Source organism: Heterodontus francisci, chromosome 8, assembly GCF_036365525.1.
Source record: "Heterodontus francisci isolate sHetFra1 chromosome 8, sHetFra1.hap1, whole genome shotgun sequence".
NCBI lineage: Eukaryota > Metazoa > Chordata > Chondrichthyes > Heterodontiformes > Heterodontidae > Heterodontus > Heterodontus francisci.
Window position 1 is genome coordinate 83,099,881 of NC_090378.1, and position 27,984 is coordinate 83,127,864.

At 44.0% G+C, this 27,984-nt stretch overlaps 1 protein-coding gene across 5 annotated transcripts in view; it reads left to right on the plus strand.

Moving 5' to 3' along the window:
- acot11a (acyl-CoA thioesterase 11a) overlaps window positions 1-27,984 on the plus strand; it is a 133,189-nt gene that overhangs the window by 12,557 nt on the left and 92,648 nt on the right. The window contains exon 1 of one of the 5 annotated variants that reach the window (XM_068037539.1): window positions 8,921-8,972. The exons of 3 other annotated variants lie outside the window; for them this stretch is intronic. The gene's annotated coding sequence lies outside the window, so the exon portion shown is untranslated. Of the gene's footprint in view, window positions 1-8,920; window positions 8,973-18,745; window positions 18,780-27,984 lie in introns of those variants that run through there. One more of the 5 variants, XM_068037540.1, reaches the window with a different exon arrangement.

Here is a 27,984-nt window from a genome sequence, read left to right on the forward strand (position 1 = left end):
CTGCTTTGCATAAACAGTGTCCAGCTTTCCTTCTGTCACTTCATCTGTTTGGCTATTTTTTCAAAAGATATGAAAAATGCCTCTATGTCCCTTTCCTCAAACTTAGGAAGAGCCTGTATAAATTTAAACAACTTCTCGCTGGGTCCTGACCTGAATTCAGATTCTTCCTGACCTGAATTTTCCATGGAGTCAAGACCACCCCTTTGTTTTAGTTCCATCTCTTTTAACCTAAATTGCCTCTCTTCCCTTTCACTTTCACTCTGATGTGCTCTCTCTTTCTCCCTTTCCTCTTTTTCAAGTTCAAGTTTTCTTAATTCTTTTTCAGCCTCAAGTTTTTCATTTCCAACTGAATTTTGGCTAATTTCACGGCATCACTCTCTTGACTTACTACCTTCTTGTTCCTCGTCTTCTTCTAATTCCAGATGTTGGGCTATTAGGTCAATTATCACTGCTTTTTTGGCACCTGATTTCAATTCTAACCCCAATTTTGCTGCCAATTCTTTTAGTTTACTCTTAGACCTGGTCAGCAGACGTGGTCTCTTCAGACTACTAGCAAAGATCAGATGTCCACCAAAGCTGCTAAGTATCATCACCTCATTCCATGACAATATGAAAGCCACAATTCAACATAGCGGCGCCTCATCAGACCTCTGTCATATCCTGAGTGGCGTGAAACAGGACTGTGTTCTCGCACCTACACTGTTTGGGATCTTCTTCTCCCTGCTGCTCTCACATACGTTCAAGTCTTCAGAAGAAAGAATTTTCCTCCACACAAGATCAGATGGCAGGTTGTTCAACCTTGCCCGTCTAAGAGCGCAGACCAAAATACGGAAGGTCCTCATCAGGGAACGCCTCTTTGCTGACGATGCTGCATTAACATCCCACACAGAAGGGTGTCTGCAGAGACTCAGACAGGATTGCGGCTGCCTGCAATGAATTTGGCCTAACCATCAGCCTCAAGAAAACGAACATCATGGGAAAAGACGTCAGAAATGCTCCATCCATCAATATCGGCGACCACGCTCTGGAAGTGGTTCAAGAGTTCACCTACATAGGCTCAACTATCACCAGTAACCTGTCTCTTGATGCAGAAATCAACAAGCGCATGGGAAAGGCGTCTGCTGCTATGTCCAGACTGGCCAAGAGAGTGTGGGAAAATGGCGCACAGACACGGAACACAAAAGTCCGAGTGTATCAAGCATGTGTTCTCAGTACCTTGCTCTACTGCAGCGAGGCCTGGAAAACGTACGTCAGCCAAGAGTGACGTCTCAATTCATTCCGTCTTCGCTGGCATCAGGTGGCAGGACTGTATCTCCAACGCAGAAGTCCTCAAGGCGACCAACATCCCCAGCATATACACCCTACTGAGCCAGCGGCGCTTGAGATGGCTTGGCCATGTGAGCCACATGGAAGATGGCAGGATCCCCAAGGACACATTGTACAGCGAGCTCGTCGCTGGTATCAGACCCACTGGCAGTCCATGTCTCCGCTTTAAAGACGTCTGCAAACGTGACATGAAGGCCTGTGGCATTGATCACAAGTCGTGGGAGTCAGTTGCCAGTGATCGCCAGAGCTGGCGGACAGCCATAAAGGCAGGGCTAAAGAGTGGTGAGTCGAAGAGACTTAGTGGTTGACAGAAAAAAAGACAGAAGCGCAAAGGGAGAGCCAACTGTGTAACAGCCCCAACAACCAATTTTATCTGCAGCACCTGTGGAAGAGACTGTCACTCTAGAATTGGCCTTTATAGCCACTCCAGGTGCTGCTCCACAAACCACTGACCACCTCCAGGCGCTTACCCATTGTCTCTCGAGACAAGGAGGCCAAAGAAAAAAAGAAAACTCTTAGTTAATTATCAAGTCACTGAGGGAAACATTCTCCTTACCCAGAAACTCTGCTGCAACTACTAATGCCATTACATTGGTACAGACTGTACCTTATTATACAAGAAACCTAGTTCCTTTTCTTTTTGTAATTGGCTTTAGGTTTGGATCCCAACAATCAAGTTTCCAATTAATATGATGCCAGGCGCAAGACCCCAATTTATGTGTTATCCCAGAGACAAGTAATTAATATGATTCCAAACGTGAGCCACCCAGTTTATCTGATTCTGATCCCGGAATGAACAACCCAATCAAATATGTTACGACCACAGCGGGAGCAACGCACTGTCAATTCAGTCCCGTCACTCCATAGGTCACAGCATATTATTTAAACTTTCACACCCAATTGGAAAAACAGCCAAACAAAACACTGTAGTAATCCCAGAATGAAACAGACCAAACCAGGTATCTTTAGACAACTACAAATTAACTATTTATTAAAAATCTAAATATTAAACGTTAAGATAAACTTATGTCTAAAGACCTCATAACTTTTTAATTTAATCTAACTCCCACATTCACACACAAACATTCAAAAACTAATGGTTAACTGGTTTTAAAAGTGGAGTTAAAAAAAATTAACTGTCTCTTAAGAATAAATAAAATAAGAACGTCTTTGTGGATTACGTTTTTGGTGGATGAGGTCTTCCAATGTGGAAATGGTCAAAGGTAACTTGAAGTCTTTTTTTTTTAGTTTTTAGAGATACAGCACTGAAACAGGCCCTTTGGCCCACTGAGTCTGTGCCGACCATCAACCACCCATTTATACTAATTCTACACTAATCCCATATTCCTACCACATCCCCACCTGTCCCTATATTTCCCTACCACCTACCTCTACTAGGGGCAATTTATAATGGCCAATTTACCTACCAACCTGCAAGTCTTTTGGCTTGTGGGAGGAAACCGGAGCACCCGGAGAAAACCCACGCAGACACAGGGAGAACTTGCAAACTCCACACAGGCAGTACCCAGAATTGAACCCGGGTCGCTGGAGCTGTGAGGCTGCGGTGCTAACCACTGCGCCACTGTGCCGGATTTGATGAAAATAGTCCTTCGGTAGATTCAACTTTGCGGCTACAGTAGCAATAAGCAGTTCTTAGAACGATGAACACAGCAATAAAAACGATTTCTTGAAAAAGAAAAGCTTTTCCTTTTCACTCAGGGAATTAACTCGGCTTGTTGCTTCCTGTAGAATTTTTGCTGAGAGTGAATAAAACAGCTCCTTTTCTCTTCAGTTTGCCATGCTGGAAAGTCTCTCAGAACAAACGGGTTTTAGCCGGTTTCTGCCAGTTCCACACACAGCCAAATGCATCATGCGACCTCTCTCTCCTGCTGCTGTCCAGGGTAACAAAAATGCAGCTGGTGTTCTGTGTCTCCAGAAATTCCATAACTTTCTCCCCTATACGTGCACTCTTTTTAACAAAGTCTTAAAGGCACACACACTATTTTTAATCTGAGGAGAAAAAATAATTACAGGTCCGTGACATTCCTTCGATGAGGAGACCAAAACTGTACACAATACTCCAGGTGCTGTCTCACCAAGGCTCTATTTCATTGCAGCAAGACTTCTTTACTCCTGTACTCAAAACTCCTTGCGATGAAAGCCAACATACCATTTGCCTTCCTAATTGCTTGCAGCACCTGCATACTAGCTTTTAGTGACTCATGAACAAGGACACCCAGATCCCTTTGGACATCAACACTTCCCAATTTCTCATCATTTAAGAAATACTCTTTCTGTTTTTTCTACCAAAGTGGATAACTTCACACTTATTCACACTAAATTCCATCTGCCATGTTCTTGCCCATTCATTTAGCCTGTCCAATTACCCCTGAAGCCTCCTTGCATTCTCCTCACAATTTACATTCCTACCTAGTTTTGTGTCATCAGCAAATTTGGAAATATTAAATTTACTCCCCACATCCAAATCATTTATATAGATTGTGAACAGCTTTGACCCCAGCACTGATCCTTGTGGTACCCCTCTAGTAACAGCCTGCCATCCTGAGAATGACCTGTTTATTACTATCTGTATATTACCCCCAGTCCCATGTGCTCTAATTTTATTTACTCACCTCCCGTGTGGGACCTTATCAAAAGCCTTCTGAAAATCCAAATACACCATATCCACTGGTTCTCCTTTAACTAAGCTACAAGTAACATCCTTTCATAAATCCATGTTGACTCTGCCCAATCATATCATTATTTTCTAAGTATAGTTATCACGTCCTTTATAATAGATTCGAACATTTTCCCTACTACTGGCGTCAAACTAACAGAAAACATGCATGAAGGGTGAAAGAAAAAAATAACAAGAGAAAAGAATGGGAGGAAAGGATGAGAGTGAAGGAGGGAAAATATTAATGGTACTTGGTTATCAGTCACCAGCAGCATTTATGTTTTTGCAATGAAACAGTGACTCACTCAAACAGCTTGTAATTGAAAAATCACAAAGGATTTATCCAATGTTTATAGTTCTACCTTAGAGTTTCCAGCTGAAACATTATTCCTCTGTTTGAAGAATGTGTGGTGTCATACAAAAGAGCGTCCCTAAATTAAACAACAGTGTAAGATTTTAAAAATAAATTGGGAGCTGTGGTTTTGGAGGTAACATTGCTCTAAAAATAACATAAATATTTACAAACTGAATAAAGTAGCCTGTGCCTCTGAAGGAAATCCCTGTTAGGTGTTTGCAAAGAGTCTGTATTCTTCCGTAATCTGGTTAGTTATCCATAAAATGCTCTGTCTGCTTTGCTTTAATGTGCAGCGTTCACTTAAATCCTGTGTAAATAAACCATAGGTATTGTTCAGCTGTAGCAATTAAATGTTGTGAAGTGGAGACATTTCAGGAAGCAGTGATAATTCCACTAGTCCTTTTACATAGATAATTAATCTCTGTTTAAACTCTGGCTTTTGGCAATTTGAATTTAAAACATGAAAACTGCTGATCTGGGGAGGAGGGTTATTGGAAACTTCAGAAGCCAAGGCTCAGTTGGTAGCACTTATGCCTCTGAGTCAGAAGGTTGTGGGTTCAGGTCCCACTCCTGGACTTGAGCGCAAAAATCAAGATTGACACTCCATTGAAGGAGAGCTACACTGTTGGAGGTACCGTCTTTCAGAAGCGACACTAAACTGAGGCCCCAGCTGCTCTCTCAGGCATACTTAAAAGGTCCCATGGCCCTATTTCAAAGAACAAGGGACTTATCCCTGGCGTCCTAGCCAATATTTAGTCCTCATTCAACGTCATTAAAAGTCACAGATTATCAAGTCGTTATCACATTGTTGTTTGTGGGAGCTTGCTGTGTGCAAATTGACTGCTGCATTTCCTACAACAGTGAAGCAACTTTAAAAGTACTTCATTGACTAAAATTCTTTGAGACATCCGAAAGTCATGAAAGAGGCTATATAAATGCAAGTCTTTCTTTTATGATGCAGTTTTGTCAATTCTTCAGCGTGACTAACAGCTACTTCTGAATTTTGTAACGTTAAATCACACACTCAGGATTTTCCTTTTTTATTCGAAACAGCTCATGGTTACTTTTCACAGAGAAGTACCATTAAATAAAGTATCGAATGCTTCAGTCCCTTGAGAAACATACCGCAGGTCTTGATGGCCATTCAGCTACAGTGTGGCAGCATCAAGATAGGAGAAAATGCGGCATACTGTAACATACAGGTAGCAACTTTACAGCATGTTATAAGAACAGGCAACAACAGTTGGTTAGAATTGTCCCGCAGAACATAGAAGTCATAGAGTCATACAGCATAGAAACAAGAATGGAATGGTGGGTAACTAGAAACAGGCCAACGGCACAGGGAAGCATATGGTTACTCAAGGGAACAGGAAACCATTAACATTAAAAGGTGAAATTGAATTGTCGGGAGCTCCAAATTAAGAGGCATTGATTGAATCTTCTGTAAGGACAACCAGAAGTCTCAAATAAAAACAGAAAATGCTGGAAACACTCAGCAGGTCAGTCAACATCTTAAATAGTGTGTTGTGTCCTGGAAAAAGAAAATAAAGACTTGCATTTGTACAGCACCTTTCGTGATATCAGAACATCTCAAAACACCTACAGCCAATTAAGTACTTTTTGAAGTGCAGTCACTGTAGGAAATGTGGCAGCCAATTTGCACACAGCAAACTCCCACAAACAACAATGTGATAATGATCAGATAATCTGTCATTTTTAATGATGTTGACTGAGGGATATATAGTGGCCCGAACACTGGGGATAACTCCCCTACTCTTCTGTGAATTTTGGTAGCTATCTGATCAAACACGAGAAATGAAATAGAAAGCAATGAAGGTGAAGAAAGTAAAAGAAACAAATGGAAATCCCATCAGAGAGAAGAGCAGAACATCTTCATGGTGGGTATTCCTGGAAGAGAAGTGGCAGTGAATTAAACACTAATACAAAAGCAAAATAGAGCGGATGCTGGAAAACTGAAATGAAAATGGAAAGTGCTGGAAATACTCAGTAGGTCAGGCAGCATCTATGAAGAGAGAAACAGAGTTAACGCTTCAGGTCGATGACCTTTCATCAGAACTGGGAAAAGTTGGAGATGTAATAGGTTTAAGCAAGTGGAAGGGGGGAGGGTGGAGTGAAGGTCTGTGATGGGATGGAAGACAGGAGAGATTAAATGATGAGAGGGTTTATGCTATAAGGCCAAAGGGAGTGGAAATGGAACAAATAAAGAAACAAAAGATGTGTCCAGAGGAGGTGTGAATGGCAGAATGATGAACAGATGCCATCCAAATGCAAAAAAAGAGAAAAGCGAGAGTAAAACCAAAAACATCAAAGACAAATGAAACAAAATAGGAGCAGAGGTCACAGTCTGAAATTGTTGAACTAATTGTGGGTGGATTGGAAACATGAAGGGTGGAATTTCAGTTGGAATCCACATGGAATAAGTTAGAGCCAGAGGCAGGTGCTGAGGCAGGAGATGTGGCTGTGAAAGTGAGCTTTGGTGGTCCTCGTCTGTGTCACCTCTGCTCACTCTCACTGTCATGCTGCAGGCTAAGGGGGATGAAACCTACAGCACTCATGACTAACAGCAAGAAGTCTGAGCATGAACCCTTAATGTCAGAACCCAAGACCTTCACCACATATCACACCACTCCCTGTAAAAAAAAAATTCACAGAAGAGTAGGGGAGTTATCCCCAGTGTCCGGGCCACTATATATCCCTCAGTCAACATCATTAAAAATGACAGATTATCTGATCATTATCACATTGTTGTTTGTGGGAGTTTGCTGTGTGCAAATTGGCTGCCACATTTCCTACATTACAACAGTGACTACACTTCAAAAAGTACTTCATTGGCTGTAGGTGTTTTGAGATGTTCTGATATCATGAAAGGTGCCATACAAATGCAAGTCTTTATTTTCTTTTTCCAGGACACAACACACTATTTCAGATGCTGACTGACCTGCTGAGTGTTTCCAGCATTTTCTGTTTTTATTTGAGACATCTGGCCTCTTAATATGGAGCTCCCGACAATTCAGTTTCACCAATTTTAAACAACAGTACAAACCGCCAAACACTTCTGCCAACTCAGCTGCAGCCAGTAGAAATCATTCAGCAACTAACCTGAGACTGGTTGACCCCTTTCAATAAGCCTGATGGGAAGTCCTTCCTGCTACTGAACACATATCCAGCTGTGCAAGGTTAACAGAGGGCCTTAGCTGGACCACCGAGGTCAAAAATAGCATCGCTGTTGTCAAATCAGTGTTAGATGCAGACATGCCACTATCTGCATATTTCCTGCACACGGTCCCAGCGCCACACTTCTGACCTACCCAGAATGTTGCAGCCCACACCATATGTGTGCATGCATGGCACAGATGCTATTTTAGTCCCACCATGGCACCTGTAGTGGGGAAAATAAGGGTGCAATGCAGCCACATTTTGCTGCCAAGGTATCCATAAGGAATGCTATAGAAATATAGGTTGTAATAGGCTCAACCATCTTCAGCTGCTTCATCAATGACCTTCCTTCGATCATAAGGTCAGAAGTGGGGATGTTCGCTGATGATTACACAATGTTCAGCACCATTCGAAACTCCTCAGATACTGAAGCAGTCCGTGTAGAAATGCAGCAAGACTTGGACAATATCCAGGCTTGGGCTGATGTGTGGCACAAATGTTATTTGCCACTTAAGTGCCAGGCAGTGACAATCTCCAACAAGAGAGAATCTAACCATCTCCCCTTGACATTCAATGGCATTACGATCACTGAACCCCCACTATCAACATCCTGGGTGTTACCATTGACCAGAAAGAAACTGAACTGAAATAGCCATAGAAATGCCATGGCTACAAGAGCAGGTCAGAGGCTAGGAATCCTGCAGTGAGTAACTCACCTCCTGACTCCCCAAAGCCTGTCCACCATCTACAAGGCACCAGTCAGGAGTGTGATGGAATACTCTCCACTTGCCTGGATGGGTGCAGCTCCAACAACACTCAACACCATACAGGACAAAGCAGCCCGCTTGATTGGCACTCCCTCCACCACCAACGCACAGTGGCAGCAGTGTGTACCATCTACAAGATGCATTGCAGCAACGCACCAAGGCTCCTTAGACAGCACCTTCCAAACCCGTGATCTCTATCACCCAGAAGGACAAGGGCAGCAGATTCATGGGAACCCCACCAACTGCAAGTTCCCCTCCAAGGAACTCACCAACCTGACTCGGAACTAGATCGCCATTCCTTCACTATCACTGGGTCAAAATCCTGGAATTCCCTTCCTAACAGCACTGTGGGTGTACCTACCCCATATGGATTGCAGCAGTTCAGTAAGGCAGCTCACCACCACTTTCTCAAGGGCAATTAGGGATGGGCAATAAATGCTGGCCAGCGATGCCCACATCCCATGAACGAATAAAAAGAGAGCAGGGATGGAACCTGGGATCAGAGGGCTGCCAGTCTCCATGGAAACTTAGCCTAGGTATTTCCAGGAGAGAAAAATTGCCAAAATTAGAAAGTGGCCACCCTGACTGGGAGGGCACCGAGCCGCTGAGCGCCGCTGTTGCTGCCGTCAGTCGGCGGCACCGCTCCCACTCAGCACTGACGGGCGACTCGGTGAGTAACAAACTTACGGGGCAGTGAGAGCTTCCGCCCCATCTCAGGCAGTCGTGTCGCTGGGTTCCAGTTTTGAGGTCAAACCCTGAATTGTCGGCTCGACAAGCGAGTGAATTCTCTTTCTGCCTGTAGTTGGGAGCGTGGTCGCTGGGTGTGATCAGCCGACATGGCCTCCCTGTGTTACTGAGCGTCTCTCTGCTCCCTCCCTGCGGCTTTCTCACTCTGCTCATGCAGAGCTGAATTGCTGTGAAGACTGCAGAAGTGCAGCTGACTGGTGACCGGTAAATACAGTGACGCTCAGCATGTGAACAGCGAGCAATCCCAGCTTATAATCCTCTATGTTGGCACAGTTAAAAATCCAATTTATTCATTTATTTAGAGATACAGCACTGAAACAGGCCCTTCGGTCCACCGAGTCTGTGCTGACCAACAACCACCCATTTATTCTCATCCTACATTAATACTAGATTTCCTACCACATCCCCACCATTCTCCTACCACCTACCTACACAAGGGGCAATTTACAATGGCCAATTTACCTATCAACCTGCAAGTCTTTGGCTGTGGGAGGAAACCGGAGCAACCGGCGGAAACCCACGCCGTCATAGGGAGAACTTGCAAACTCCACACAGGCAGTACCCAGAACTGAACCCGGGTCGCTGGAGCTGTGAGGCTGCATTGCTATCCACTGCGTCACCCACTTTTGGTTAATTGGTTTCTATAGCATGATATTCCCATGGTTGTACCAATTCAGGAACTGTCATGGTCCATAGTGTTCGTTCGAACGTTATGACCTTCAGCCTATCAGTGTATTTTACTTAGTTACTACTAAGTGGGAAAACTTTATCTTTAACCTTGTCAATTTTTTAGTTGACTTACATTTATATAGCACCTTTCACATCCTCAGAATGTACAAAACAAACCAATTAATTGCTTTTGAAGTATAGTCACTAATGTTATGTAGGATAACATACCAGCCAATTTGCACACAGCAAAGTCCCACCAACAGCAAATGAGATAGGTAACCAGATATCTTGGTGGCTCAGTGTCATATTTTGTTTTATAATGCACCTACTACTTTACCTCTGGTGTCCCCCAAGGATCTATCCTTGGCCCCCTTCTACTTCTCAACTACATGCTGCAGCTCGGCGACATCTTTTGAAAGCACAGCATTAGTTTTCACACGTATGCTGACGACATCCAGTTCTATCTCACTATCCCCTCTCCTGCTCTTCCACTGTTGATAAATTATCAGACTGCTTATCTGACATCCAGTACTGGATGAGCAGAAATTTCCTCCAATTAAATATTGGGAAAACTGAAGCCATTGTTTTCTGTCCCTGCTTCAAACTTTGTTAAGGAGAATATCACAGCTGTACTGCGGGAGGACACCTTGGAGGGGTCATGCAGCGAGGCAATATGGGTGGAGCTCAGGAATAGGATGGGTGCAGTCACGATGTTGGGGGTTTACTACAGGCCTCCCAACAGCCAGCGGGAGGTAGAGGAGCAGATATGTAGACAGATTTTGGAAAGATGTAAAGGTAACAGGGTTGTAGTGGTGGGTGATTTTAACTTCCCCAATATTGACTAGGACTCACTTAGTACTAGGGGCTTGGATGGGGCAGAATTTGTAAGGAGCATCCAGGAGGGCTTCTTGAAACAATACGTAGATAGTCCAACTAGGGATGGGGCCGTACTGGACCTGGTATTGGGGAATGAGCCCGGCCAGGTGGTCGAAGTTTCAGTAGGGGAGCATTTCGGGAACAGTGACCATAATTCCATAAGTTTTAAGGTACTTGTGGATAAAGATAAGAGTAGTCCTCGGGTGAAGGTGCTAAATTGGGGGAAGGCTAATTATAACAATATTAGGCAGGAACTGAAGAATATAGATTAGGGGCGGCTGTTTGAGGGTAAATCAACATCTGACATGTGGGAGTCTTTCAAACATCAGTTGATTAGAATCCAGGACCAGTATGTTCCTGTGAGGAAGAGATAAGTTTGGCAAGTTTCGGGAACCTTGGATAACGCGGGATATTGTGAGCCTCGTCAAAAAGAAAAAGGAAGCATTCGTAAGGGCTGGAAGGCTAGGAATAGACGAATCCCTTGAGGAATATAAAGACAGTAGGAAGGAACTTAAGCAAGGAGTCAGGAGGGCTAAAAGGGGTTATGAGAAGTCATTGGCAAACAGGGTTAAGGAAAATGCCAAGGCTTTTTATACGTATATAAAGAGCAAGAGGGTAACCAGGGAAAGGGTTGGCCCACTCAAGGACAGAGAAGGGAATCTATGTGCGGAGACAGAGGAAATGGGCGAGGTACTAAATGAGTACTTTGCATCAGTATTCACCAAGGAGAAGGACTTGGTGGATGATGAGCTGAGGGAAGGGAGTGTTGATAGTCTCAGTCATCTCATTATCAAAAAGGAGGAGGTGTTGGGTGTCTTGCAAAGCATTAAGGTAGATAAGTCCCCAGGGCCTGATGGGATCTACCCCAGAATACTGAGGGAGGCAAGGGAAGAAATTGCTGGGGCCTTGACAGAAATCTCTGCATCCTCATTGGCTACAGGTGAGGTCCCAGAGGACTGGAGAATAGCCAATGTTGTTCCTTTGTTTAAGAAGGGTAGCAAGGATAATCCAGGAAATTATAGGCCGGTGAGCCTTACGTCAGTGGTAGGGAAATTATTAGAGAAGATTCTTCAGGACAGGATTTACTCCCATTTGGAAACAAATGGACTTATTAGCGAGAGACAGCATGGTTTTGTGAAGGGGAGGTCGTGTCTCACTAATTTGATTGAGTTTTTTGAGGAAGTGACAAAGATGATTGATGAAGGAAGGGCAGTGGATGTTATCTATATGGACTTCAGTAAAGCCTTTGACAAGGTCCCTCATGGCAGACTGATACAAAAGGTGAAGTCACACGGGATCAGAGGGGAGCTGGCAAGATGGATACAGAACTGGCTCTGTCATAGACGACAGAGGGTAGCAGTGGAAGGGTGCTTTTCTGAATGGAGGGATGTGACTAGTGGTGTTCCACAGGGATCAGTGTTGGGACCTTTGCTCTTTGTAGTATATATAAATGATTTGGAGGAAAATGTAGCTGGTCTGATTAGTAAGTTTGCGGACGACACAAAGGTTGGTGGAGTTGCGGACAGTGATGAGGATTGTCAGAGGATACAGCAGGATATAGATCGTTTGGAGACTTGTGCGGAGAAATGGCAGATGGAGTTTAATTCGGACAAATGTGAGGCAATGCATTTTGGAAGGTCTAATGCAGGTGGGAAGTATACAGTAAATGGCAGAACCCTTAGGAGTATTGACAGGCAGAGAGAGGGGCGACATGATAGAGGTTTACAAAGTTATAAGCGGCATGGACAGAGTGGATAGTCAGAAGTTTTTTCCCAGGGTGGAAGAGTCAGTTACTAGGGGACATAGGTTTAAGGTGAGAGGGCCAAAGTTTAGAGGGGATGTGCGAGGCAAGTTCTTTACACAGAGGGTGGTAAGTGCCTGGAACTTGTTGCCGGGGGAGGTGGTGGAAGCAGGTATCATAGAGATGTTTAAGAGGCATCTTGACAAATACATGAATATGATGGGAATAGAGGGATACGGACCCCGGAAGTGCAGAAGGTTTTAGTTTAGGCAGACATCAAGATCGGCGCAGGCTTGGAGGGCTCAATGGCCTGTTCCTGTGCTGTACTGTTCTTTGTTCATTCTCTAGCTACTGACTCCACCCCTCTCCCTGGCAACTGTCTGAGACTAAATCAGTCTGTTCACATTTGACTCTAAGATGAATTTCTCATATTCGCAACATCACGAAGAAAGGCTATTTCCACTTGCACAACATCGCCCGACTTCATCCCTGTCTCAGCTCATCTGCTGCTGAAACCCTTATTTCTGCCTTTGCTGCCTCTAGACCTGACTATTCCAATGCACTGCTGGCTGGTCTCTCACATTCTACCCTCTGTAAACTTAAGGTCATCCAAAACTCTGCTGCTGGTGTCTTAACTTGCGCCAAGTCATGTTCACCTATCACCCTTGTGCTCACTGACCTACATTGACTCCCGGTCAAGCAACGTCTTGAATTTAAAATTCTCATCTTTGTTTTTAAATCCCTCCATGGTCTCACCCCTCCCTATCTCTGTAATCTCCTGCAGTTCCACAATCCTCCGAGATATCTGTGCTACTCTAATTCTGGCCTCTTGAGCATCCCTGATTTTAATCGCTCCATCATCGGTGTCTGCACCTTCAGTTGCCTAGGCCCTAATCTCTGGAATACCCTCCCTACACCTCTCTGCCTGTCTACCTGCTTTCCTCCTTTAAGACACTCCTTAAAATCTACCTCTTTGACTCAGCTTTTGGCCATCTAATCTAATATCTCCTTCTGTGGCTCGGTGTCATATTTTGTTTTACAATGCTCCTCTGGGTGCCTTGGAATGTTTTATTATGTGAAAGGTGCTGGATAAATACAAGTTGTTGTATCTGTTCTTGTGGCATTGGGGTTGAAGGATTAATGTTAGCCAGAGCACCGAGGGAACTCTTCTGCTTTTCAGGAAAGTGCCATTTGATCCTTTACTTCGATCTGGACAGGCAGACAGGGCCTCAGTTAATGGTTCGTCTGAAAGATGGCTTTTGCAACAGTGCAGTTTTCCCTCACTACTGCATTGAAGTGTCAGCCTAGATTGCGTGTTTACATCCTGAATTGGTGATTGAATGCACAACCATCTGATTAACACGTGAGCCTGTTAACAATGAGCCAAACTGACACCGAATAGTCTGTTTACATATACATTAACTTTGGTTCTCAGCATTTCAAAGAGAAGGACTGTGTTCCCTCTTCAATCTTTCGTTTTCTCTCCCATTAACTGGTCTTTAAGTTTCTGCTGGTAAGTATCAAGTCCCAAAATCATCCTCATTGCTCTTTCCTGAACACTTTTCAGTGTCTTTTTGAAAGTAAAGTGACTGAAATTTCACGCAAATGTTGCCTTGCCAGTGATTTATACAAAACACTGAGCTGTGCAGGCAGGGGTGAGGGGAGTGTGGGTGGGTGGAGGGGAGGTCTTCTCTTTTTTTAAATTTGTTCATGGGATGTGGGCATCACTAATTGCTCTTGAGGTGGTGGTGGTGAGTTGCCTTCTTGAACCACTGCAGAATGTGTGGTGTAGGGACACCTACAGTGCTATTAGGAAGGGAGTTCCAGGATTTCACCCAGTGATTATGAAGGAATGGTGATATATTTTCAACTCAGGATGCTGTGTGACTTGGAGGGGAACTTGCAGTTGGTGGTGTTCCCATGTGTCTGCTGTCTTTGTTCTTCTAGGCGGTTGAGGTCATGGGTTTGGAAGGTACTATCAAAGAAGCCTTGGTGAGTTGCTGCAGTGCATCTTGTAGATGGTACATACTTCTGCCATGGTGCGCCAACAGTGGAGGGAATGAATGTAGAAGGTGATGGATGGGGTGCCGTTCAAGCGGGTTGCTTTGTCCTGGATGGTGTCGAGCTTCTTGAGTGTTGTTGGAGCTGCACTCATCCAGGCAAGTGGAGAGTATTCCATCACACACCTGACTTGTGCCTTGTAGATGGTGGACCTGCTTTTGAAAGTCAGGATGTGAGTTACTCACTGCAGAATACCCAGCCTCTATCTGCTTTTGTAGCCACAGTATTTATGTGGCAGGACCAGTTAGGTTTCTGGTCAATGGTGACCCCCAGGAGCGGGGGATTCAGCAATGGTAATGCCATTGACTGTCAGGAGGAAGTGGTTAGACTCTTTCTTGTTGGAGATGGTCACTGCCTGGCACTTCTGTGGTATGAATGTTCCTTGCCATTTATCAACCCAAACCCGAATGTTGTCCTGCAACATGTGGGCACAGACTGCTCTAATATCTATAAGTCGTGAATGGTGCTGAGCATTGTGCAATCATCAGCGAACATCCCCACTTCTGACCTTATGATTGAAGGAAGATCATTGATGAAGCAGCTGAAGATGGTTGGGCCTAGGACTGAGGAACTCCTGCAGTAATGTGTTGGGGCTGAGATGATTGGCCTCCAACAACAACAATCATCTTCCTTTGTGCTAGGTATAACTTCAGCTAATGGAGAATTTTCCCCCTGATTCCCATTGAGTTCGATTTTACTCTGGCTCCTTGATGCCACACTTGGTCAAATGCTGTCTTGATGTCAAGGGCAGTCACTCTCACCTCACCTCTAGAATTCGGCTGTTTTGTCCACAAAGCCTGTAATGAGAGCTGAGCAGTCCCTGGCGGAACCCAAACTGAGCGTCAGTGAGCAGGTTATTGCTGAGTAAGTGCTGATTGATAGCACTGTCAATGACCCCTTCCATCACTTTGCTGATGACTGATAGAGCAGTAGTTGGCCAGATTGCATTTGTCCTGCTTTCTGTGGACAGGACAGACCTGGACAATTTTCCACGTTGTCCGGTAGATGCCAGTGTTGTAGCGCTACTGGAACTGCTTGACTAGAGACACGGCTAGTTCTGGAACACAAGTCTTCAGCACTGCAGCCAGGACTTTGTTGGGGCCCCATAGCCTTTGCTGTGTCAAGTTCCTTCAATCATTTCTTGATATCACACATTAAACATTGTCATTCTTACAATAGCTCCCACAACTGATTCAGCAAGTTGTACCTTAATTTTGACCCTTAAACGTGGACCTTTTTTCCTTTTTGAAAAAGCCACAAAATACCATCATTGTTTTTTTTTCCATCACCAAAAAAGCTGCTTGTATTTAATTTCGTAAAATGAAGGGCAGGAAGCAGTAAGTTTGGAGTGAAAACAGATTTCAGATTCATCTCAATGCAGTGAACTGCACATTTTGGGTTAAAATGGTTACATGTAAGATTATTTAAGTTGAGGAACAGCAAGAATGGTCTAGGTGTGCTGATACAGTGCAAAGATCTTTAAAGGTGGAATTGCAGGGAGAAAAGGCCATAAAAAGGCAAATGGGATTTTGGGTTGTATATACATGAGAATTGAATGTAGATGTAAGGAAGAGAAAGGTTAAGTCACAGTTGGAGTTCTGGACACTTTTATAGTAAGAATATTAGAGCCATGGAAAGTTTCAGTGACAATTCACTGGAATTATACCAGCAATGAACGGTTATAATTATGAAGAAATGCTCAAAAAAATTTTCTTTTCCCAAATTGGAGCAGAGAAGGTTCAAGGGGAATCTAAAACATTTTTAAAAATACTGAATGGTTGTGAGAGGACATCTGACTGCAGAAAGTATTAGAATTGTGTTTCAACCCCTGAGCTTTTTAATGGTCAATAAACAGACAAATGACAGGTTTTCTTGTAGTTTAAAGAAATATAAATGTTTATGAAACAAAAACCCTGAAAATTTGCAAGTTGACTCTCACACACATGAGAAATGATAGAGATTAAAAGATAATATGCATTTATGTCTCTTTTTAAAAAAAAGTGTTAATTGTGAAACCTTGTTTGTTTTTCCGGGAGAAAATTTAAACAATGCAGACCTGTTCTTCCGTTTCTCCTAGTTCACTTGAGTCAAGCTTTGGAGAGTTTCAGATGGTCACATGCTTTTCGGAAGACTTCTTTGGTTAAACCTCAGCTATAGTTTGATGGCGAAGATCCTGTCTCAGTCTCTCAGATGGGGAGTTTTCAAAGGCCACCTTTTCGTCTCTGCCTTTAGGTAGTTTTTAAAGATGGTATTTGGCAGGGTCTTCTTTTCGGCTGGAATAGATCTCTTTCAGCCTCCTGGCTGTTTGTTTGCTGTCTCTGCTGTGGCCTACTGCACGGAAAAATCCCTTTTTAAAAAACTTATCAGGCTTGGTTTCTATCAGGTGACCAAAGTTGCTCTCCGCTGGTGTTTTCGTACAATGTCTCTGAATGTGTGGCTGTTGTTAGGCAATGGTGTTTGACTGCTCATCTTGTTAAAGTGGTGTTTGCTCACACCTATTATCCTGAATTTGGGTCTGGAGACTCTATGGCCGGAATTTTACGCTGGGCGGACAGGAGCCGGACTCCGACGTAAATGTCGGTGCCGATCCCGCTCCCGCCCAGCCTGGGGATCCGTCCCGTATTTTATGGATCCCCAGGCTTTAATTGGCCCGAGGCGGGACTTCCACTCGCCGGCAGCTCTTAGTCTCAGCAGCAGCACCGGGAGCGGTGGCCACTGCTGAGACTGCAGCCCAGCCGACCGAGGAGGACGCAATGGAACCAGGACAGAAGGTAAGTTCAGGCAGCTTCACCAGGGGAATCACTCATGCCCTGGTGAGGCTAGGGTGGTCGTTTGGGGGGGGGGCGTCTTGGATCCCGGGGTTGGGTTGGGAGGCGGGGGCGGCCCTCAATCGGGCACCCTGTGCCCAATTGCCAGGTCGCCCCCCGGGGTGCAAAAGGCCGGCAGCTATAGCTGGGCGGCCTTTCACGTCCCCGGCACATCCGCCTTTCACGGGTAAAATACCTGTGGAGGTAGGCAAGGGCCCTTAAGTGGCCGTTAAGTGGACACTTAAGGGTCTTGATTGGCCTCGGGCGGGTGGGCCGCTTCTCGCCCCCCGCCGGATCTCCGTAAACTTGGTTGGAGGCGGAAGCGGGGCAGTTAGGCCTCCCGGAGCCTGCCGCTCAATTTTACACCGCCCCCACGCCACCATCCGACCCGCTGGGGCGGCGTAAAATTCCGGCCTATGTCTGCAAACTGGTTGAAAAAGGTAGTCATTAACATTGAATGGGGCTATTAACATTTCCAATGCTTTCTTCAAGGCTGGTCCAGACATAATGATGGGTTCAATCTCCAACAGTCACTTTGTATATTTGCATTACAAGAGAGGTCACCTGACCTCTTACTCCATTTTGTCTTGTAGCAACAAAAATTTGTCAATTCTGGGAGGTTAATTTATCAGTTCATTTCTACTGGTTGGCATATCAGTAAGGGAACATAGCCTGAAGATTATCACAAAAAATGAAGTGGGAAATAAGAAATAAAACTCACACAGAGGATTATTAGAACGTGGAATGTTTTACCACAAGTAGTGAATGAAGCCAAGGCTATCACATAATTTGAAAGGGAATTGGTAAGTATTTGAAAAGGAAGAATATAAAAAGGATATAATGAGAAAGGACAACAGAATGGATTAAGAGTAGATTGTTCCCAATGAAAACCTAGTGGTGATCATTACAGGCAAGATGAACTGAATGACCTCCTTCTGTCCTGTAATTCATATGTTATGATACGGCCGTAGTGTTCTGTTTTAGTCAGAAAAATACAATATTGCCATCTGACATTTCTATTTTGAGTGGTAATACTGTCCTCCCTCAACCAAAAGTTAATCTACAAGTTAACTGTTTAAGTACAGTAAATTTAACAGTTCTTTTTCTTCTTCTCCCTTTTTCTCTCAGCTCCCTTCTTTCTGCCATGTAGAGTTGTACAGTCTTTATGTATGTTCAGAAAGTCAGGCAGCACACTGCACAGATCTGGAATCCTCTGTCACAGGGTGAGGCTGTTAGTTTGACCTAGTTCAGTATGTCCCTTCAAAGAGTAAGGATGTTGTTTTGCTCCAGTTTACTATGCCCCCTAACTGGATAAGGCTGTCTATTTGTCCCAGCTGAAGTGACCTCACTAGTAATAGAACTAAAAATATGTTGCTGCATGGCATATTATTTTTGTATTCCACTTTACAATTACTGAAGTGATTCATTAAAAATTTGCATGCACAGCATTTCCCCTTTAAGTAGCAGTTTAGTATTGAGGCTTGGATTTGAATTTGTAAAAAAAAGCCTTTGGCAGACAACGTAGTGGATGATGGAGATTGACCAAACAATAAGTCTTTCATTTGCATCAAATCATGTGAGTTTTTAAGTTACAGAAATCTAATAAATACAGATTTATTAGTAAAATACACACCAAACTTTTTTGTTCTTTTTAAAAGGACATGTTTATAAGCTTTATAATTGCTGCGTTAGTGTTCTAACGGCTCAGTGGATAAATGCACCACCTGGTGAGCTATGAGCCACAGAGACCAATTTTGACCTCCAGTCTGTGATGACTTTAGCTGAACTTAGCCAGGGCAGCAGTTTACAAGCTACAATTCTCTTCTCATTCATGAGTGCTATCCATGAACTCCTGCTGGTAAGTGCATTTGTGGCTACTGAATAAGGATGGAATTGAGCTAGGCTGCAATGCCTTCTCTGTGAGTCAGCAGCCTGTCAACAATTGTCTATATTTGTAGATGGAGAATGATTACTTAGGTGAGGGCACCCTTTCCCCCAGTACCTCAGCATGAGTTAGTAGCATAGATTTTATGTCTGAATACTTAGAAGTGAATTTTAGACAGATTCAAATGGAAGTGTGAAATAAAAACAAGAAATGCTGGATCCACTGAGCAGGTCTGGCAGCATCTGTGGAAAGAGAAGCAGAGTTAACGTTTCGGGTCAGTGACCCTTCTTCGGAACTGACAAATATTAAAAATGTCACAGGTTATAAGCAAGTGAGGTGGGGGTGGGGCAAGAAATAACAAAGGAGAAGGTGTAGATTGCACAAGGCCACATAGCTGACCAAGAGCAAAGGCAAACAATATGTTAATGGTGTGTTGAAAGACAAAGCATTAGTACAGAATAGGTGTTAACGGACTGAATATTGAACAGCAGCAAGTACAAACATGAAAAAAAACAGTGGGTAAGCAAACTGAACAAACTAAGATGAAATGAAATAAATGCAAAAAAAAGGTTGTAAAAAATGTAAAAAAGAAAAAAGAAAAAACAACTAAAAATGAAAGTAAATGGAAGTGTGTTGTTTGCATGCAGTTTTCTGAGATGTGTTCAGCAGCATAGCTTCAGGTGTAGATTTGGACATGTGTGGGTAGCACAGGAGTGGTGGGAGCAGAAAAGTGGATGTGGGTGAAATTTGATGGGATGAGGATGATTAAAGGGAAGTGGCAGAAATTCTGAAGGCCTTTGGATTCCATTCCATTACAACAATAACAGATTATATTTATATAGCGCCTTTAATGTAATTAAACATCTCAAGGCGCTTCACAAAAGAAGCCTTTACCGGAGGCAATGGACAAAAATGAAGATACCCAAGGTGTAGACATAAGTCTGCAGGCAAGTGATGGTGCAGCCCAATGCCCTGTTTTGATTGTAAAGCGGAGATAGTGCTGCATTAGATGGGGACCCTTTGCCTCTAGATACCATCATCTTCATTGGTCAGCATTACAACATGCCTGCAAGATGGAGGAAGGAGGTGCGAGACTGTAACTGACTGCTACTGTCAATAGGTACGTCAGTCCTATGTGGCAGAGTAGCTGCAAATTTCCTAGCAACAGATGGTACAGCTCTGTATTTACCAGTCAAACACTGTGAAGTTAGTTTTCCATGTTCATAATCAGGTCATTGCAATAATGTTGACATGTTTCTGGCATCTTGGTGGGTGCATCCAATCAGGCAATGATGGGTGTTGATCCAGTGGCATGCCTTCCTGCATGCACTTTCATTAAGGCATGACATGCTGTGATTGGGGAAAGCTGAGGCATTCACATTTCCCAATAGGTCTGCTGCCCTTGCTTTCTTCAGGAATAGGAACTTCTACCTGCGTGAATCATCTGCCAAAGTTTGGTATGTTCACCGCTGTTTGGAGATGTGAGTGTGCGGAAACAGGCAGGAGGTCACAGTGCATCTCTTATTTCGCCTAACCTGCTGGCAACCCTTCATTGGTTTTCTTTTAAACGGGTCAGATGGGTGATTCCTGTTGGAAAACCCATTGCTTGGTTTATTGGTGCTGGCAAAAAATTTGGAATAAATGATCACAAAGGCTCATAAGTTCAATGCTGAAGAACTGGTCAGGAAGTGGCCACTTACTTATCACAGCCTAGCATCTCTGGACACTCAGTTCAGATGGACACAATTAATGATGGAAATCCTATGTGGCAGGATTTTGGAAAATCACATGTAGGTAGTCCCCTTCCCCAAGCTGGTATTGAAATGAAGCTACTGCCTGTTTTAGGCATCAACTTCCTTCACATATTGTCATCAGTTGTCCAAATGCATATGATGTGATGTGAAGCAACAGATCTTGCTCCACTTTTGTAATCAATTCTGCCTAATTTACACCCGTTAATGGTGACAACGCTACCATTAGGTGACGCTGCAGTGGCACATGCGCAAATGCAGCATGTGCCACTAAAACGTAACAGTCTGCGACATCAGGCAGCTGACAGGACTAAAGATGGCGCTGCTCAAATAATCATACGAAGGCAACCTAACCTAAACTCATGGCAGCACACAATGGCGGGAGGCGGGGGAGTGGAGCAGGCCGGGGACTGGGGGGAAGTGGCCGGAGAGAGCAGCGAGGGGGGGAGCGGAGTGGATGAAAGAGCGGAGCGGTCGGAGAGAGCAGTGAGGGGGGAGCAGAGCTTGACGCATGCATGAATACCCGTTGGCATTGCATTGCTGTACGCGTAAAGCGCATGCGCAGAGGCCAACCAGCGCGTTGCCCGAAGATGCCCACGTCATGCGATGACGTCATCGGCGCATGCGCTAACCAGTCCTGGCAAGTCTGAACGCAGCACACGCGCAGAGAGCAGGAGCCCGTCTGCACATGTGCACATCTTGGCGCAGCCTGATGACGTCAATGGCCGGCTGCGTTGTCAGGAATCACTTTGCCCGTTAATTGGGTGGAGCCAATTTGAAAATCCGGGCTAGTGTGTTCAAGGATGTTGGTGGAAGGGGCAGCAATATGTGCATAATGGTAATATAAAATTGATGTTTTTGTAAAAGAATTACATCACCAGAAAGTTACTTTTGCTGATTGTATTCCCTTTGTCTTGAGTAACATACTTGTTAATGTCCCAAATGCTAGACTGAATGCAGAGGATAAATACGGAACTCTTTGATGGAGATTTCTGAATCTAACCTCAGATGTTGCAATAAGGAAGGATGTGCCCAACACAGCAACTGAAAACATCGACTGTACAGGCATTCAACGTTTATGGGAATGTGGGCGTCGCTGGCCAGACCAGCATTTATTGCTCATCCCTAATTGCCCATGAGAAGGTGGTAGTGAGCTGACTTCTTGACCGCTGCAGTCTATGTGGGGTAGGTACACCCACAGTGCTGTTAGGAAGGAAGTTCCAGGATTTTGACCCAGCGATAGTGAAAGAACAGCGATTATACTTCCAAGTCAGGATGGTGTGTGGTTTGGAGGGGAACTTGCAGGTGGTGGTGTTCCCTTGCATCTGCTGCCTTTGTCTTTCTAGGTGGTAGAGGTCATGGGTTTGGAAGGTGCTGTCAAGTGAGCCATGGTGCATTGCTGCAGTGCATCTTGTAGATGGTACACATTGCTGCCACTGTGCATCGGTGGTGGAGGGAGTGAATGTTTGTGGATGGGGTGCCAATCAAGTCGGCTGCTTTGTCCTGGATGGTGTTGAGCTTCTTGAGTGTTGTTGGTGCTGCATCCATCCAGACTACTGGAGAATATTCCATCACACTCCTGACTTGTGCCTTGTAGATGGTGGACAGGCTTTGGGGAGTCATGAGGTGAGTTACTCGCTGCAGGATTCCTAGCCTCTGACCTGCTCTTATAGCCACAGTATTTATATGGCTACTCCAGTTCAGTTTCAGGTCAATGGTAACACCCAGGATGTTGATAGTGGGGGATTCAGCGATCATAATACCATTGAATGTCAAGGGGAGATGGTTAGATTCTCTCTTGTTGGAGATGGTCTTTGTCTGGCACTTGTGTGGCACAAATGTTACTTGCCACTTATGAGCCCAAGCCTGGATATTGTCCAGGTCTTGCTGCATTTCTACATGGACTGCTTCAGTATCTGAGGAGTCATGAATAGTGCTGAACATTGTGCAAACATCAGAAAACATCCCCACTTCTGACCTTATGATTGAAGGAAAATCATTGATGAAGCAGTTGAAGATGGTTGGGCTAGGACACTACCCTGAGGAACTCTTGCAGTGATGTCCTAGAGCTGAGATGATTGACCTGCCACAACCACAAACTTTGTACTAGGTTTGACTCCAGCCAGCGGAGAGTTTTCCCTCTGATTCCCATTGACTCCAGTACTGCTAGGGCTCCTTGATGCCATACCCGGTCAAATGCTGCCTTGATGTCAAGGGCAGTCACTCTCTCACCTCACCTCAGCTGCTGTGAAACTATGTTTGTCTCATATTCTGGTAGCTGGGTTTTCAGAAGTGTTCTACTTACAGTGTGTTGTGTATTGTTGTAGCGTAGACCAAGCGTTGTTTAAAGAAGTCTTGGGTTCCTTGTAGTGTTGAAGAATAACTTGTTTATTATATACAGATATAACTATTTACACTCTCCACAAGCCTGTCTAGCAAGCACACCTCGTGCTGCTTCTAGCTTCTTCGCAGCCTAATACCCTTGTGACTATTTTATAATCATCACTACTGTGGGAGGGGTTTACTGTCACTGTCTCAAACATTTGGGGCGGCACAGTGGCGCAGTGGTTAGCACCGCAGCCTCACAGCTCCAGCGACCCGGGTTCAATTCTGGGTACTACCTGTGTGGAGTTTGCAAGTTCTCCCTGTGTCTGCGTGGGTTTCCTCCGGGTGCTCCGGTTTCCTCCCACATGCCAAAGACTTGCAGGTTGATAGGTAAATTGGCTATTATAAATTGCCACTAGTATAGGTAGGTGGTAGGGAAATATAGGGACAGATGGGGATGTGGTAGGAATATGGAATTAGTGTAAATGGGTGGTTGATGGTCGGCACAGACTCGGTGGGCCGAAGGGCCTGTTTCAGTGCTGTATCTCTAAGATAAGATAAGATTAACCTGTTCAGGCTCTTACACTACACAGTGGAGCTGCTATTTTATGTACAGAAGATACTTCAGGGGTTTGCATGGATTTATTGTCGGGATTCTTTGTCATATCCAAACAGAAGAGGATATTTTCCTTTCAAAATTAATTCCTTCTCCCCTGAAGGTGCTGGTTCTTTTTGATGTACTGTTCCATGAGCAGCCACCTTTGAAATTGCCATTTTTTATGTTTGAACCAAGATGGTAAGTGTTGGCAAGTTAGTTGGGAGGTATCTAAATATCCAAACCAGTGTTCACCTACAGTCCTCCCCTGCCATCCCTGATACACACACACACACTATTACAGAGATGTTCACTGGATCCTGATCAAAAGTAGGGATCGGCCATGGAGCTCTCAACATCTTGTCATTAATCAATCTCCCTCTTCAGGTACTGCAGCTGTTTGTCCAAAGTGCCTTATCCATACTGCATCCCATTTAGCAGCAGCCTGACAAACACCTTCTGGAGAACTCACAATGCAGGCAAATGCCTTTGCAATGTTTATACTCCTTCCTGTTCTCATGTTTATATATAGAAATTATTATGGCTTATTTCCAAACCTAAAGTACTTTCTGCTTGGATGGTAGTGAAATTTTCAGCATTACATGTTGCCTGCATTTTCCCATTTAAATGCCAGTGCCACATTTACCACGAGTTTCCTCTCTGGTCTGCTTTTTCATGAACAAAGCTGTTAATGCCGTCACACGTCGATAATTATTTCGACTTAAAAATTTATTTTCTGTCCTTGTCCTTGTCCTCGATGGTTCCAATGATCTTTCCATCAAGCACATCCACAGCTGGTTTCATGGGGTTTGTCTATTCCCTCTTCCATTTCTGCTACTTTCTAAAGCCTGAAGCCTTCATGGTTGCATCCTAACTTGAAGAGATTTTTTTCAGTCATGCTTCTCATTTCTTCTGATCTTATCCACAATTTCAATTATCTGTAGTTTTGTCTGATTAACCTCCTCTTCGTCTCTGGCTAGAACTAATTTTCCTGCTTTCCCTTCTTTGACCTGAGCATTTTCTTTACTGTCCTAAACATAGGAAGATAGAAACAGGAGTGGCTGCTTAGGCTCTTGAGTCTGTTTTGTCATTCAGTTAGATCGTGCCGTATCTGTACCTCAACTCCATTCACTTGGCTTTGATTCATGTCCCTTGATACCCTCACCTAATAAAAAAAATTATTGAAAAAAAAGATTTCAATTGTCCCAGCATCCACTGCCTTTTGGGGGAGGGAATTCCAGACTTTCTTGATGCATTGTGTGGAAAACATGCTTCCTGATTTCACTCCTAAATTGCCCAGCTTCAATTTTAAGATTATTTCCCCTTGTTCTGGACCCCCACACTTGAGAAAGTAGTTTCTCTGTATCTGCGCTCCTCAATCCCTTTATCATTTCAAACATCTCGATTAGATTATTCCTCAACCTTTTAAATCCAGGGACTACAGACTAAGTTGAAGCAACTTTCTTCATAATTGAACCCTATAAGCCTTGATAAAATTCTGACAAATATGTGCTGTACACGCTTCAAGGCCGATAGATCTTACCTGAGGTTTGTTGCCCAAAGGTGAACACAGTACTCCAGTTGGGCTTTGATCAAGGCTCTGTACAACTGAAGCAACACTGCCTCCATTTTGTCTTCCAATCCTCTTTTAACATAGGTTTCTTGTACATATCCCACAGCCTCTCCACTTCTCCTTGCTTGGGCAGGTCAGCACGCAGGGCAAATTGCCTGTTACAACCCAGAAGTGAGATTCCTTTGCCAGGTGATAAAGTGCATCAATGTCCTTATTTCTAACCATTCTTTGGCTGTGTTCCTTTGCCAGTTTCACCCATAGTTGATCAACAGGTGATGTCCAGTTTCAATCTCTGCTGCCTTTATACCTCCACAACTAGCACTATGGTGCAAAATGTTCCTCACTCACTACTATCTACTTGATTAATCTTTATCATCTTATCTGGTGAACTCTAGGTTAGCTTGTATCTCTATTGTTATCAGTACATGTTATGAATTGGTTCTGATTAGATGTCTTCCACTGTCATTTTCTGCACCAATTCCCTTCCACTGCAGAAACTGAAGGTAAAGTGCACATAGATAGCCTCTAGTAAAAGGCAGCAGATAAACCCTGTTGCAAGCCAAATTGCATTAATGTAAGAGACATAGGAGTGGACCAGTAACTACAATAGTGTTGCTTTGGATTTGATTAGTACTAACCATAGTTTCATTCCATGTTGAGACTCACCTTTTCTTACTGGCCAGTTCAAGGTGTGCTGGATTGATTGTGTCCCTCAGAAGCATTCCTCTTGTTGCCCAGTTGCTTTTGGGATTGAGGACTGAAACCGCTGTGGTCCTGGTTGTTCAAGACAAGGTAGAAAATACAAGGGCAAATTCACAAGCCCCACATTTCAACTGGGGAGTCACACTCGACAAGAGTATGGATTAGGGATACAACATTACTGTCAATTCACTGACTCTCGTTCACTTACAAAGTGGTTCCCTGCGGGGAGCAGGGCATTGGTGAATTTACTCAACAGTCACTACCAATGCAATGTGTTAAATTCTGTGCTACTTTTAATTATAAGAAGTTTAAGTATTCATTTTTGTGAAAATATCAGAGTACCATACATTCATAAAAACTCAATTGCAGGTAACTTGAGAAAAGATATGTATGACAAGTAACTTCTCTTCCCAGCTCTCCATACCCTCTGTTCTGCCTCACCCCCACAACTCTGTCCATCCCTCCCAAAAAACCCAACAGTTACTGGTATCAATGAATATCCGAAGGAGGTTATGCTCATTGGGGAGGGGAGACAGATGTGAGAGGATGAGGGATGCATTTATTTTCTCTTTCTCATTTTTATAGTCATTAGCTTGTGAACAGCCGTCACGTGTCTCTTGATTCAGGCATGGCCAAGATTTGATGACTACCTTAACAGCTGTCTAATCAAACCTCTAATTTATAGATATAGAAACTTTACTGGATTCCTGAACTGAATATTTAGGACACAGAACTCAGTCTGGCTTGCACTTAACGGGCTGAATTTTACTTGCCCTTCAACGCTGCATGTTACGGCTGGTAAAGTTCTGCAGGGAGAGGCCTGCCCTCGCCCGCGACGTGAAGAAGGGCCTGCCGCATATTACCAGTGACGGGGGGACCTCGGTGCAGCTCCCCTGCCGCCTGGCCGCGGGCCCTTCATCAGCATATGCGAAGTAACATTAATCATATGTAAATAAACTTATCTGCAGGCGGTGGCCATCCCACACCGATATTACGCTGTTCGTGCTCCGGGCGGAGTTCCGAGAACCTGGTAGGGAGGGGGGAGGAATAACATTTTCAGGGCGGGAGGGGTGGGGGAGCGGGGAAAACAAATGTTATTGGTTGTGTGAATGGTGGGAAGAGGTTAGAGGCCAAATGTTAGAAGGTTGGGGAGGTAAAGTTCAGGAAGGGAATGAAGTTTTTTCTGACATTAAGTGCCACTTAAATGACCATTGGGGAACTCCGGGACGATGCATCTGCGTGGGATGCGCGCCGCCGCAAACTGTGGCGCACTTGTAAAATTCAGCCCAACGTTTATGTATGTCAGTGCAGTTAGGAAGGAAGAAATAGATTTTAATTGATATGTACTTTATTTTCAGGTCAATTGCTATTCTACCAATATCTGCAGCTTGAGTGCAGAATGCTTCAGTTTTTGCCCAAACTATATGATCAGTATTGTTTCCTATATTTGGGATTTTCTTCTTGCCAATTCACTTAGATGTGGCTCTATTGCTCCAAAGGTTCTCTGTTATCAATGATAACTGAATGGTTTTGGCTCCATTTACAAGAAGTAGATTTACCTTCCAGTCACTCAGTAATACAAATAAAAACATGAAGTGCTGGAATTACCCAGCAGTTTAGGCAGCATCAGTAATGCAACTGGTCAATGATACAGCGTTAGTACACAGTGTGTCATAGCTACAAGATACAGTCTGTTAACAATGGTCATTTGTATTCTACAAGATAAAAGGCAAAGCTTTTGTTCAGAGTTTTTTTGTGGTCATGAATGAGAAACCCTGGAAGCATGACTTGCTGAAATAAATTAAACAGAGCAATGAGCTGTGTAAACATGAAGGTTAATGATAAGCAAATCAGATCGCTACCATAAGTTCAATATTTATATTTGGTGGCTTCTTTCCTTTCCCCGATACATATTAAAAGATGTCTGAAGGTGCAACAAATGAATATACA